This window comes from Ranitomeya variabilis, chromosome 3, assembly GCF_051348905.1.
Source record: "Ranitomeya variabilis isolate aRanVar5 chromosome 3, aRanVar5.hap1, whole genome shotgun sequence".
NCBI lineage: Eukaryota > Metazoa > Chordata > Amphibia > Anura > Dendrobatidae > Ranitomeya > Ranitomeya variabilis.
The window spans coordinates 650,032,521-650,046,837 of NC_135234.1; positions in this window are offsets into that span (position 1 = coordinate 650,032,521).

Sequence of the window (14,317 nt, forward strand, 5' to 3'; positions counted from 1 at the left end):
GGCTAAAGTTAGGGTTAGGGCTATAGTTAGGGTTAGGGCTACAGTTAGAGTTGGAGCTACAGTTAGGGTTGGGGCTATAGTTAGGGTTGGGGCTACAGTTAGGGTTAGGGTTGGGGCAACAGTTAGGGTTAGGGTTGGGGCAACAGTTAGGGTTAGGGTTGGGGCTACAGTTAGGGTTGGGGCTACAGTTAGGGTTAGAGTTGGGGCTGAAGTTAGGGTTAGGGTTGGGGCTAAAGTTAGGGTGAGGGTTGGGGCTTAAGTTAGGGTTAGAGTTGGGGCTACAGTTAGGGTTGGGGCTAAAGTTAGGGTTAAGGCTAAAGTAAGGGTTAGGGTTGGGGCTAAAGTTAGGGTTGGGGCTAAAGTTAGGGTTAGGGCTACAGTTAGGGTTGGGGCTACAGTTAGGGTTGGGGCTAAAGTTAGGGTTAGGTTTGGGGCTAAAGTTAGGGTTAGGGTTTGGATTACATTTACAGTTGGGATTAGGGTTGTGAATAGGGTTAAGGGTGTGCCAGGGATAGGGGTGTGGTTAGGTTTATGGTTGGGATTAAGGTTAGGGTGTGTTGGAGTTAAGGGTGTGGTTAGGGTTGGAATTAGGGTTAGGGGTGTGTTGGGGTTAGTGTTAGGGGCATGTTCGGGTTAGGGGTGTGGTTAGAGTTATGGTTAGGGTTGGGATTAGGGTTAGGGGTGTGTTTGGGTTAGGGTTTCAGTTAGAATTGGGGGGGTTTCCACTGTTTAGGCACGTCAGGGGCTCTCCAAACGCGACATGGCGTCCGATCTCAATTCCAACCAATTCTGCGTTGAAAAAGTAAAACAGTGCTCCTTCCCTTCCGAGCTCTCCCGTGTACCAAAACAGGGGTTTACCTCAACATATGGGGTATCAGTATACTCAGGACAAATTGGGCAACAACTTTTGGGGTCCAATTTCTCTGGTTACCCATGGGAAAATAAAAATTTGGGGGGCTAAAAAATCATTTTTGTGGGAAAAAAATGATTTTTTTTATTTTCACGGCTCTGCGTTATAAAACTGTAGTAAAACACTTGGGGTTTCAAAGTTCTCATGACACATCTAGATAAATTCCTTGGGGGGGTCTAGTTTCCAATATGGGGTCACTTGTAAGAGATTTCTACTATTTAGGCACATCAGGGGCTCTGCAAACGTAATGTGACGCCTGCAGACCAGTCCATCTAAGTCTGCATTCCAAACGGCGCTCCTTCCCTTCCAAGCTCTGCCATGCGCCCAAACAGTAGTTTTCTCCCACATATGGGGTATCAGCGTACTCACGACAAATTGGACAACAACTTTTGGGGTCCAATTTCTCCTGTTGCCCTTGGGAAAATACAAAACTGGGGGCTAAAAAATAATTTTTGTGGAAAAAAAATTATTTTTATTTTCACAGCTCTGAGTTATAAACTGTAGTGAAACACTTGGGGGATCAAAGTGCTCTCCACACATCTAGATAAGTTCCTTAGGGGGTCTACTTTCCAAAATGGTGTCACTTGTGGGATTTCAATGTTTAGGCACATCAGGGGCTCTCCAAACACGACATGGCATCCCATCTCAATTCCAATTTTGCATTGGAAAGTCAAACGGCGCTCCTTCCCTTCTGAGCTCTGCCATGCACCCAAACAGTGGTTTACCCCCACATATGAGGTATCAGTGTACTCAGGACAAATTGCACAACTTTTGGGGTCCAATTTCTTTTGTCACCCTTGGGAAAATACAAAATTGGGGGCAAAAATATGATTTTTTATTTTTACGGCTCTACATTATAAACTTCTGTGAAGCACTTGGTGGGTTACAGTGCTCACCACACATGTAGATAAGTTCCTTAGGGGGTCTACTTTCCAAAATGGTGTCACTTAGGGGCAGTTTCAATGTTTAGGCACATCAGGGGCTCTCCAAACGCGACATAGCATCCCATCTCAATGCCAGTCAATTTTGCGTTGGAAAGTCAAACGGCGCTCCTTCCCTTCTGAGCTCTGCCATGCGCCCAAACAGTGGTTTACCCCCACATATGGGGTATCAGCGTACTCAGGACAAATTGCACAACAACTTTTGGGGTCCAATTTCTTCTGTTATCCTTGGTAAATTAAAACAAATTGGAGCTAAATTAAATTTTTTGTGAAAAAAAGTTAAATGTTCATTTTTTTAAAAACATTCCAAAATTTCCTGTGAAACACCTGAAGGGTTAATAAACTTCTTGAATGTGGTTTTGAGCACCCTGAGGGGTGCAGCTTTTAGAATGGTGTCACACTTGGGTATTTTCTATCATATAGACCCCTCAAAGTGACTTCAAATGTGATGTAGTCCCTAAAAAAAATGGTGTTGTAATAATGAGAAATTGCTGGTCAACTTTTAACCCTTATAACTCCGTAACAAAAAAAAAATTTGGTTCCAAAATTGTGCTGATGTAAAGTAGACATGTGGGAAATGTTACTTATTAAGTATTTTGTTTGACACATCTCTGTGATTTAAGGGCATAAAAATTAAAATTTGGAAAATTGCTAAATTTTTAAAATTTTCGCCAAATTTCTGTTTTTTTTCACAAATAAACGCAGGTAATATTAAAGAAATTTTACCACTAACATGAAGGATAACACAGGTCAACAAAAAAAAAATTTTTTTCTGGTGTCCAAAATATTTTAATGAATTTGGGGTATTTTTGGGGTGCTGATTCTGAATATGCTATCAGTTTTGCCAGATTGGCTCAAGTTTTTGAGATTTTTGGTATCTTATTTATAGCACTTGTTGGTAAATGCGACGCATCATCTCATTAATTTCTTTGGATTAGTACTTGAACTGAGCAGTTCTCAATATAGTTTTGTGTTAATTAGTGTTCTAAAAGTTTGTTCCTAGCTTGATTTTTGCACTAACTTTATGTTGTTGTCTGTTTTCCAATGAAAAGCATGAACTCATCAAGAAGAAGTTGTCTTAACGATCCAGACTCATTCTGTTACATTTGTGGTGAATACACACTGCCAAAACATAGAAGAAACATAACAGACTTCGTAAAAAAAGTGTATTTTGCCTATTTTGGGGTTATGCTTGGGGACCAAGACATAGTGTCCAAGCATATATCGAATTATTACGAAAATGGAGCAAAGGACAAAGAAAAAGCTTCAAATTTGGTGTTCCAATGGTGTGGAGAGAGCAAAAAAATCATCATGATGACTGTTATTTCAATAAAGTTAATGCGCGTGTAGCAAATTACGTCTTTTTTTCACACATTTTACGAAAAATCTCAAAAACTTGAGCCAATCTGGCAAAACTGATGACATATTCAGAATCAGCACCCCAAAGTTACCCTAAATTCGATGAAATATCTTTGGCACCAAAAATGCTGTTGACCAGTGTAATATGTCACGGAAAACAGTGTCAAAATTACTGGGATCCGTTGAAGTGTTCCAAAGTTATAACCTCATAAAGGGACAGTGGTCAGAATGGTAAAAATTGGCCCGGTCATTAACGTGCAAACAACCCTTGGGGGTAAAGGGGTTAAATTAACAGTAAAGATGAAAATTAATTCCTCCTCGCAAGGAGTTAATAAACAGTAAACAAGGATTAAAGTAATAGTAAGAATTGATGCACCAGTCTGAGGTTTAAATAACACTTATCATGACTTAGTGTCCTCAATTGGGGTCCTCTGTCAACGGTCCAACTTCTGGCAGCAGCAGGCGGTCTCCAGTTTTACCTGCTGAGCCCTTAGTTCATAAGCCTGAGCAAACAAAGTGAGGGAAGCTGCAGGAGTCCCTGTAACAAGCGTGGGCTGATGCACGTTGGTCAGCAGAGGGAACCACACCTCGGTGTCCTGTAGCCGGCCCACACTTCTCCGTATGAGCACTGTCCGACATTTATCCTGGTACACAGCACTCTCCTCAGTGACAATCCAGCCGTATTGTGGGGGTAAGCCTGGTCACGGCACGTCTCAGCTCCGCTGTGGTGGATGTGGAGCATGCTGCTCACTTTGCTGCACTCTCCCTGATGGCAGGAAACTCTTTGCCACTTTGCACACTTTCAGCTCTCCTTCCGGCTTAACATGCCCCCTCTTCCCGGGTCATGGGCCCTTTCCGGTCTCCTATTCCTTCCCCTGGGCAACATAGGACGCAGCCTTGACCTTTCTGGACCTGGCTCAATGCAGGTACCCGCAGCCCTGTCTCCCTCCTTACAAATACAAAGTGCTCAAAAGTAAGTAGTAAAGCCAGTTTAACAATAATACTGCCCTCAAAATTATCTATGCCAGAGTTCCCTCAATTGTGTCCCCAGAATGTTGGTTGTGCTTTCACACTCATGGTAGCATGAGATGGACTGAATGCGAGCTGTGGCAAGAAGGTTTGCTGTGTGTGTCAGCGTAGTGTCCAGAGGCTGGAGGCGCAATCAGGAGACAGGCCAGTGCACCAGGAGATATGGAGGGGGCTGTAGGAGGGCAGCAACCCAGCAGCAGAACTGCTACCTCAGCCTTTGTGCAAGGAGGGACAGGAGGAACACTGCCAGAGCCCTGCAAAATGACCTCCAGCAGGCCACAAATGTGCATGTGTCTGCACAAACGGTTAGAAACCGACTCCATGAGGATGGTCTGAGTGCCTGACGTCCACAGATGGGGGTTGTGCTCACAGCCCAACACCGTGCAGGATGCTTGGCATTTGCCACAGGACACCAGGATTGGCAAATTGGCCACTGGCGCCCTGTGCTCTTCACAGATGAACGCAGGTTCACACTGAGCACATGTGACAGACGTGACAGAATCTGGAGATGCCGTGAAGAGTGATCTGCTGCCTGCAACATCCTTCAGCATGACCGGTTTGGCAGTGGGTCTGTAATGGTGTGGGGTGGCATTTCTTTGGAGGGCCGCACAGCCCTCCATGCTCTCGCCAGAGGTAGCCTGACGGCCATTAGGTACCGAGATGAGAACCTCAGACCCCTTGTGAGTCCATATGCTGGTGCGGATGGCCCTGGGTTCCTCCTAGTGCAGGACAATGCCAGACTTCATGTGGCTGGAGTGTGTCAGCAGTTCCTGCAAGATTAAGTCATTGAAGCTATGTACTGGCCCGCCCGTTCCCCAGACCTGAATCCGATTGAACACATCTGGGACATCATGTCTCGCACCATCCACCAACGTCACGTTGCACCACAGACTGTCCAGGAGTTGGCGGATGCTTTAGTCCAGATCTGAGAGGAGATCCCTCAGGAGACCATCCGATGCCTCATCAGGAGGCCACACACAACAGAACATCATTTCCTTGTCTTGAGGCATTTCTACTGAACTTGGACCAGCACGTTATTTGATTTTCCACTTTGATTTTGAGTATCATTCCAAATCCAGACCTCTGTGAGATATTAATTTTTTATTTAAATTGATCATTTTTATGTTTTATTGTTCTCAACACATTCCACTATGTGATGAATAAAGATTTGCAACTGAAATATTTCATTCAGTGATATCTAGGATGTGGTATTTTAGTGTTCCCTTTATTTTTTTTGAGCAGTGTGTATATATATATATATATATATATATATATATATATGTATATATGTCTATATATATATGTATGTTGGCATAACTATGGTGATGAGACAAAGTCCGGCATTATTGTGAATGGCCAGTATGTGTGTCGCAGAGGAAGATAGTCTGCACTGTAAGCCTGAAGTAAGGTTGTTCTGGGACCTGTAGTCCCACAAGTAATTGTGTTGTTTTAGAGGGAGGCTGGCAGGGCTAGTTTGAGAGCTGGGCAGGTTGAACTAGCCACACTTACACCTCCCACCTATGGGAGTGCTTACAGCTTGATAATGTGACCAGGGAGTGGGTCACATGGTTCCTGTGTATGGACCTGAGTGGTTTGGCTGGAAGGTCCTGTGAGAGGAAAGGCCTGAGTGTTGGGAGGTCAAGAGTGTGGACCGGATTCCTGAAGAGCACCTGGTGAGGCCGTGATCCTGAGTCGCCTCTGTGTTGGGAAGTCCTGTGTGGACCGGATCCCTGAAGAGCACGAGGTGAGGCCAAGGACCTGCAGAGCTGGTGATGGCTACTGTGTTGGGGAAGCTACTGTCCTTCAGTGGGTCTGGAGCCGACTGGTGTATGCCTGTCAGGCAAGATGGTGATCCCCATAAGGCAGCTTTCCCAGGGAGAGAGGACTGACAAGGAGTCAGCAGGTGGAGCAGGCCCTCCGTAAGGTACCTCCACAGACTGTTGGTGCTTATTATGTTCTATGAACTGTGCGGTCACACGGCAACTGGTCAGAGGAGGACCAGTGTGTTCAGTTGCCGCAAACTAATGTTGGGAAACCTAATGTCATGTCCTGATACAGTGTGTAATGGACTGTTCGTGGTAAAGTTTATGACTCTTTAATAAACCGCATAGACTGTTGTGTGCAAAAAGTGTTCCTGTGTACCTTGAATCCCATTGCTAAGCGAGTATTCCCCTACCCGTTAATATATATATATATAGTATGTGTATATACATATGCAGCGCCCCCACTGCCGCAGGGCCGAGGGGTACCCGGTACCGGGCCTCTGAGTGTTGTGAATTCTGTTTGTGGGCTCCCCCGGTGGTGTTTTATGGTAGTGCCACTTATTTGCCTTCTTCTATCCTTGATCACCTGTTGACACCCATTAGGGGAGTTTCCTATTTAAGGCTGCTTGGCTGCTGGTCTGATGCCGGCCAACAATGTATCAGTAGCATTCTGTTGCATTCTCCTGCCTCAAGATCCTGTTCAGCTAAGTTGAATTTTGTTTCTAGTTTATTCTATTTTTGTCCAGCTATTTGCAATGTGACTCTCTGTAGCTGGAAGCTCTCGTGGACTGGAATTGCCACTCCAGTGGCATGAGTTGTCACTGGAGTTTTAACCCCTTCACCCCCGGAGCTTTTTCCGTTTTTCCGTTTTCGTTTTTCGCTCCCCTCCTTCCCAGAGCCATAACTTTTTTATTTTTCCGTCAATTTGGCCATGTGAGGGCTTATTTTTTGCGGGACGAGTTGTACTTTTGAACGACATCATTGGTTTTAGCATGTCGTGTACTAGAAAACGGGAAAAAAATTCCAAGTGCAGTGAAATTGCAAAAAAAGTGCAATCCCACACTTGTTTTTTGCTTGCCTATTTTGCTAGGTTCACTAAATGCTAAAACTGACCTGCCATTATGATTCTCCAGGTCACTACGAGTTCATAGACACCTAACATGACTAGGTTATTTTTCACCTAAGTGGTGAAAAAAAATTCCAAACTTTGCAAAAAACAAAACAAAACAAAATTGCGCCATTTTCCGATACTCGTAGCGTCTCCATTTTTCGTGATCTGGGGTCAGGTGAGGGCTTATTTTTTGCGTGCCGAGCTGGCATTTTTAATGATAGCATTTTGGTGTAGATACGTTCTTTTGATCGCCCGTTATTGCATTTTAATGCAATGTCGTGGCGACCAAAAAAACGTAAATCTGGCGTTTCGAATTTTTTTCTCATTACGCCATTTAGCGATCAGGTTAATGCTTTTTTTTAATTGATAGATCGGGCGATTCTGAACGCGGCGATACCAAATATGTGTAGGTTTTTGGTTTTTTTTATTGATTTATTTTGATTGGGGCGAAAGGGGGGTGATTTAAACTTTTATGTTTTTTTTATTTTTTTCACATTTTTAAAAACTTTTTTTTTTTACTTTTGCCATGCTTCTATAGCCTCCATGGGAGGCTAGAAGCAGGCACAGCCCGATCGGCTCTGCTACATAACAGCGATCATCAGATCGCTGTTATGTAGCTAAAATGCAGGTGTGCTGTGAGCGCCGACCACAGGGGGGCGCTCACAGCCACCGGCAATCAGTAACCATAGAGGTCTCAAGGACCTCTATGGTTACAATGGAGGAGCATCGCCGACCCCCGATCATGTGACAGGGGTCGGCGATGCGCTCATATCCGGCCGCACGGCCGGATGCGGTAGTTAAATGCCGCTGTCTGCGCTTGACAGCGGCATTTAACTAGTTAATAGCGGCGGGTGATCGCGATTTCACCCGCCGCTATTGCGCGCACATGTCAGCTGTAAAAAACAGCTGACATGTCGCGACTTTGATGTGCGCTCACCGCCGGAGCGCACATCAAAGCGGGGGTCCCGACATGTGACGTACTATACCGTCACATGTCGGGAAGGGGTTAAAGTAATTTCAGGATGGTGTTTTTGAGTAGTGTTTTGAAGTTGACCGTGAAGTGACTCTTTCCTGTACTTCTGCTATCTAGTAAGCGGACCTCACTGTGCTAAATCTGCTGTTCATCCTACGTATGTCTTTTCCTCTTGACTCACCGTCAATATTTGTGGGGGGCTGCTATCTCCTTTTGGGGTTCATCTCTGGAGGTAAGGCAGGCCTGTATATTCCTCTGATAGGGGTAGTTAGATCTCCGGCTGGCGCGTGGTGTCTAGGGCATCGTAGGAAACACTCCCCGGCTACTTCCAGTGTCGTGTCAGGTTCAGGTCACAGTCACTTTAGTTCCCATCACCCGAGAGCTAGTCCGTTGTTATTTTGATTTCCCTGCCATTGGGAAAATCATAACAGTTTGGCCGGCCCAACATGTGTTAAAACTATGCACTAAAGCAGGAAAGGATATGAAAAGGTTTTTTTTCCTTCTGTGTTTGGAAAGTGCACCTTAGTGCTTATTTGTACTCCTTGCTTAAACTGCAGTCTTCAGCCTTTTTTTTTTCCCTCTCCTCTTAATCTCTGAATGGCTTTGGTTACACCTGTTTGAATCATGGATCCACAGAGTTTGGTTGCAGGTCTGAATAACCTGGCTACAAAGGTCCAGAACTTACAAGATTTTGTTATACGTGCTCCAATGTCTGAACCTAAGATCCCTATGCCTGAATTTTTTACCGGAGACAGATCCCGTTTTTTGAATTTCAGAGAGAATTGTAAATTGTTTTTGTCTCTGAAATCTCACTCTGCTGGTGATCCTGCGCAACAGGTTAAAATTGTTATTTCTCTATTGCGGGGTGACCCACAAAGTTGGGCATTTGCATTGTCGCCAGGGGATCCTGCGTTATTAAATGTAGATGCGTTTTTTCTGGCTTTGGGGTTGCTTTATGAAGAACCTAATTTAGAGATTTTGGCTGAGAAAGCCTTGATAGCTCTTTCTCAAGGGCAAGATGAAGCTGAGATATACTGCCAAAAATTTCGTAAATGGTCGGTGCTTACTAAATGGAATGAGTGCGCTCTAGCAGCTAATTTCAGAGAAGGTCTCTCTGATGCCATGAAGGATGTCATGGTGGGGTTCCCTGTGCCTACAGGTCTGAATGATGCCATGAAATTGGCTATCCAGATTGATCGGCGTTTACGGGAGCGCAAATCTGTGCACCATATGGCGGTATCTTCTGAGCAAAAATCTGTGCACCATATGGCGGTATCTTTTGAGCAAAAACCTGTGCACCATATGGCGGTATCTTCTGAGCAAAAACCTGTGCACCATATGGCGGTATCTTCTGAGCAAAAACCTGTGCATCATTTGGCGGTGACCTCTGAAAAGGCACCAGAGCATATGCAATGCGATAGTGTATTGTCTAGAGGCGAACGACAGAATTACAGGCGCAAAAATGGGTTGTGCTTCTATTGTGGAGATCCAGCTCATGTTATATCAGCATGCTCTAAACGCATAAAGAAGGTTGATAAAAAGGTTGATAAATCTTTTTCTATGGGTACCTTGCAGTCTAAATTTCTTTTGTCCGTGACATTGATTTGTACTTTATCATCTGTTACTGTGGATGCTTATGTGGATTCTGGCGCCGCTCTGAGTCTCATGGATTGGTCCTTTGCCAAGCGTTGTGGGTTTGATTTAGAGCCTCTGGAGGTTTCTATTCCCTTAAAGGGTATTGATTCTACACCTTTGGCTAGCAATAAACCACAATATTGGACACAAGTGACTATGCATCTGTCCCCAGACCATCAGGAGATTATTCGTTTCCTTGTGTTATATAATCTACATGACGTATTAGTACTTGGATTACCATGGTTACAAATTCATAATCCAGTCTTGGACTGGAGATCAATGTCTGTGCTGAGCTGGGGATGTCAGGGGATTCATGGGGATGCACCTTTGGTTCCCATTTCTTCATCTACTCCCTCTGAGATCCCAGCATTTCTGTCAGATTTTTATGATGTCTTTCAGGAGCCTAAAACTGATTCTCTCCCTCCTCACAGAAAGTGTGACTGCGCTATTGAGTTGATTCCCGGTAGTAAATTTCCTAAGGGTCGCTTGTTTAATTTGTCTGTACCTGAACATACTGCTATGCGGGAGTATATCAGAGAATCTTTGGAAAAGGGTCATATTCGCCCCTCTTTGTCTCCACTGGGGGCAGGGTTTTTCTTTGTGGGTAAAAAGGATGGTTCATTGAGACCTTGTATCGACTATCGACTTCTGAATAAGATTACAGTTAAATACCAGTATCCGTTACCTTTACTGACTGATCTTTTTGCTCGCATAAAGGGGGCGAAGTGGTTCACTAAGATCGATCTACGTGGTGCGTATAATTTGGTGCGGATTAAGCAGGGGGATGAGTGGAAGACCGCATTTAATACGCCTGAAGGCCATTTTGAGTATTTGGTAATGCCTTTCGGTCTCGCGAATGCCCCTTCCGTTTTTCAGTCCTTTATGCACGATATTTTCCGTGAATATCTGGATAAATTTATGATTGTGTATTTGGATGATATTTTGATTTTTTCGGAGGACTGGGAATCGCATGTTCAACAGGTCAGGAGAGTTTTTCAGGTTTTACGAGCTAATTCTCTATTTGTGAAGGGCTCAAAGTGTATTTTTGGGGTTCAGAGAATTTCCTTTTTGGGATATATTTTTTCCCCTTCATCTATGGAGATGGACCCTGTTAAGGTTCAGGCTATTTGTGATTGGGTACAACCTACTTCTCTAAAGAGTCTTCAGAAATTCTTGGGATTTGCTAATTTCTATCGCCGATTCATAGCGGGTTTTTCTGCCATTGCTAAACCTTTGACTGATTTGACCAAGAAGGGTGCTGATGTTGCTAATTGGTCCTCTGCGGCTGTGGAGGCCTTACGGGAGCTTAAGCGCCGCTTTTCTTCTGCTCCTGTGTTGCGCCAGCCTGATGTTTCGCTCCCGTTCCAGGTTGAAGTAGATGCTTCCGAGATCGGAGCAGGTGCAGTTTTGTCGCAGAAAGGTCCTGACTGCTCAGTGATGAGACCATGTGCGTTTTTCTCTCGAAAGTTTTCGCCCGCTGAGCGAAATTATGATGTTGGAAATCGGGAGCTCTTGGCCATGAAGTGGGCATTTGAGGAGTGGCGTCATTGGCTTGAGGGTGCTAGACACCAGGTGGTGGTCTTGACTGACCACAAAAATCTAATTTATCTTGAGTCAGCCAGGCGTCTGAATCCTAGACAGGCGCGCTGGTCGTTGTTTTTCTCTCGATTTAACTTTGTGGTTTCATATCTGCCTGGGTCTAAGAATGTGAGGGCGGATGCCCTCTCTAGGAGTTTTGAGCCTGACTCGCCTGGTGACTCCGAACCTACTGGCATCCTGAAGGATGGGGTGATATTGTCAGCTGTCTCCCCAGACCTGCGGCGCTCTTTGCAGGAGTTTCAGGTGGATAGGCCTGATCGCTGTCCGCCTGGTAGATTGTTTGTCCCTGATGACTGGACCAGTAGAGTTATTTCGGAGGTTCACTCTTCCGCGTTGGCAGGTCATCCTGGAACTTTTGGCACCAGGGATCTGGTGTCTAGGTCCTTCTGGTGGCCTTCCTTGTCTCGAGATGTACGTATTTTTGTGCAGTCTTGTGATGTTTGTGCTCGGGCTAAGCCCTGCTGTTCCCGGGCCAGCGGGTTGTTGTTGCCCTTGCCTATTCCTAAGAGGCCTTGGACGCACATCTCTATGGACTTTATTTCTGACCTTCCTGTTTCTCGTAGGATGTCCGTCATCTGGGTGGTGTGTGACCGTTTTTCCAAGATGGTTCACTTGGTACCTTTGCCCAAATTGCCCTCCTCCTCTGAGCTGGTCCCTCTATTTTTTCAGAATGTTGTGCGTTTGCATGGTATTCCTGAGAATATAGTGTCTGACAGGGGTACTCAATTTGTGTCTAGATTTTGGCGGGCGTTCTGTGCCAGGATGGGCATCGACTTGTCTTTTTCGTCTGTATTCCATCCTCAGACTAATGGCCAGACTGAGCGTACTAATCAGACCTTGGAGACTTACTTGAGGTGTTTTGTGTCCGCTGATCAGGACGATTGGCTTGATTTTTTGCCATTGGCAGAGTTTGCCCTTAACAATCGGGCCAGTTCTGCCACTTTGGTTTCTCCATTTTTTTGTAATTCAGGGTCTCACCCTCGCTTTTCGTCCGGTCAATTGGAGTCTTCGGATTGTCCTGGAGTAGATGCTGTGGTTGATAGAATGCATCAGATTTGGGGACAGGTTGTGGACAATCTGAAGTTGTCCCAGGAGAAGACTCAACAGTTCACTAATCGTCATCGGCGTGTCGGTCCTCGTCTTTGTGTTGGGGACCTGGTTTGGTTGTCTTCTCGATTTGTTCCTATGAAGGTCTCGTCTCCTAAGTTTAAGCCTCGGTTTATCGGCCCTTATAGGATTCTGGAGGTTCTCAATCCTGTGTCCTTTCGTTTGGACCTCCCAGCATCTTTTACTATTCATAATGTTTTTCATCGGTCATTGTTGCGGAGGTATGAGGTGCCGGTTGTTCCGTCTGCTGATCCTCCTGCTCCTGTGCTGGTTGAGGGTGAGTTGGAGTATGTGGTGGAAAAGATCTTGGACTCCCGTGTTTCCAGACGGAAACTTCAGTATCTGGTTAAGTGGAAAGGCTATGGTCAGGAGGATAATTCTTGGGTGACAGCATCTGATGTTCATGCTCCTGATTTGGTTCGTGCATTTCATAGTGCTCATCCAGATCGCCCTGGTGGTTCTGGTGAGGGTTCGGTGCCCCCTCCTTAAGGGGGGGGTACTGTTGTGAATTCTGTTTGTGGGCTCCCCCGGTGGTGTTTTATGGTAGTGCCACTTATTTGCCTTCTTCTATCCTTGATCACCTGTTGACACCCATTAGGGGAGTTTCCTATTTAAGGCTGCTTGGCTGCTGGTCTGATGCCGGCCAACAATGTATCAGTAGCATTCTGTTGCATTCTCCTGCCTCAAGATCCTGTTCAGCTAAGTTGAATTTTGTTTCTAGTTTATTCTATTTTTGTCCAGCTATTTGCAATGTGACTCTCTGTAGCTGGAAGCTCTCGTGGACTGGAATTGCCACTCCAGTGGCATGAGTTGTCACTGCCAGTTTTAAAGTAATTTCAGGATGGTGTTTTTGAGTAGTGTTTTGAAGTTGACCGTGAAGTGACTCTTTCCTGTACTTCTGCTATCTAGTAAGCCGACCTCACTGTGCTAAATCTGCTGTTCATCCTACGTATGTCTTTTCCTCTTGACTCACCGTCAATATCTGTGGGGGGCTGCTATCTCCTTTTGGGGTTCATCTCTGGAGGTAAGGCAGGCCTGTATATTCCTCTGATAGGGGTAGTTAGATCTCCGGCTGGCGCGTGGTGTCTAGGGCATCGTAGGAAACACTCCCCGGCTACTTCCAGTGTCGTGTCAGGTTCAGGTCACGGTCACTTTAGTTCCCATCACCCGAGAGCTAGTCCGTTGTTATTTTGATTTCCCTGCCATTGGGAAAATCATAACATCTGAGTCTCTGCTCTTTGGTTGTCACGGTGGCTAGGCCCAGTCCGTGACCCTGCTGAGGGGCGCTCCAAATAAATAATAGGTGTGGATGGTGTTGGTAGTGCGGTGTAGTGCCGGTCGCAGTTAATAACGAGGACACCAGGTTGCAGTCTCTTTACCTCTTTACTGAAGGTCTCAAAGTCCTCAATCCGGAATACGGTTAACCAGGCTGCGCAAGTCCGGCCGGTCCGATGGCACTTCCAGAGTTCCCTTTGCAGGTGGAAATCTGTGCCTTCCTACTAGTGCTATGTGTTGTGGTCCTCCCCTGCTGAGCTTACGGGATAGTCCCCACAACTGTTGTGTCTGTTTCTCGTGTTCCCTCACAACTCGATAAGATGATCTTCTGCTAATCCTCCGTCCCTCCCTGGTGTTATGGTTGGGACGCACCCGTATGACGGGTAGGCTCGGAGCTCTTCCGGGACCCTAGAGTCGCCCCTCTCCAAAGGTTGCCCCCTATGTCTGCGTAGGTGATTTAGGTGAGACAGCCCGCCTGTGACTGACTGTCCTGCCGTTGGTTTGAAGTATGGCTTAGAGCTCTGTACCTCCTCGGCGTTCCGGCCGCCGGTTGTTTGCACCTCAGTAGGATGTTGCCTCGATCTTACAGCACGACTCCTACTGGTATTCTCCTTC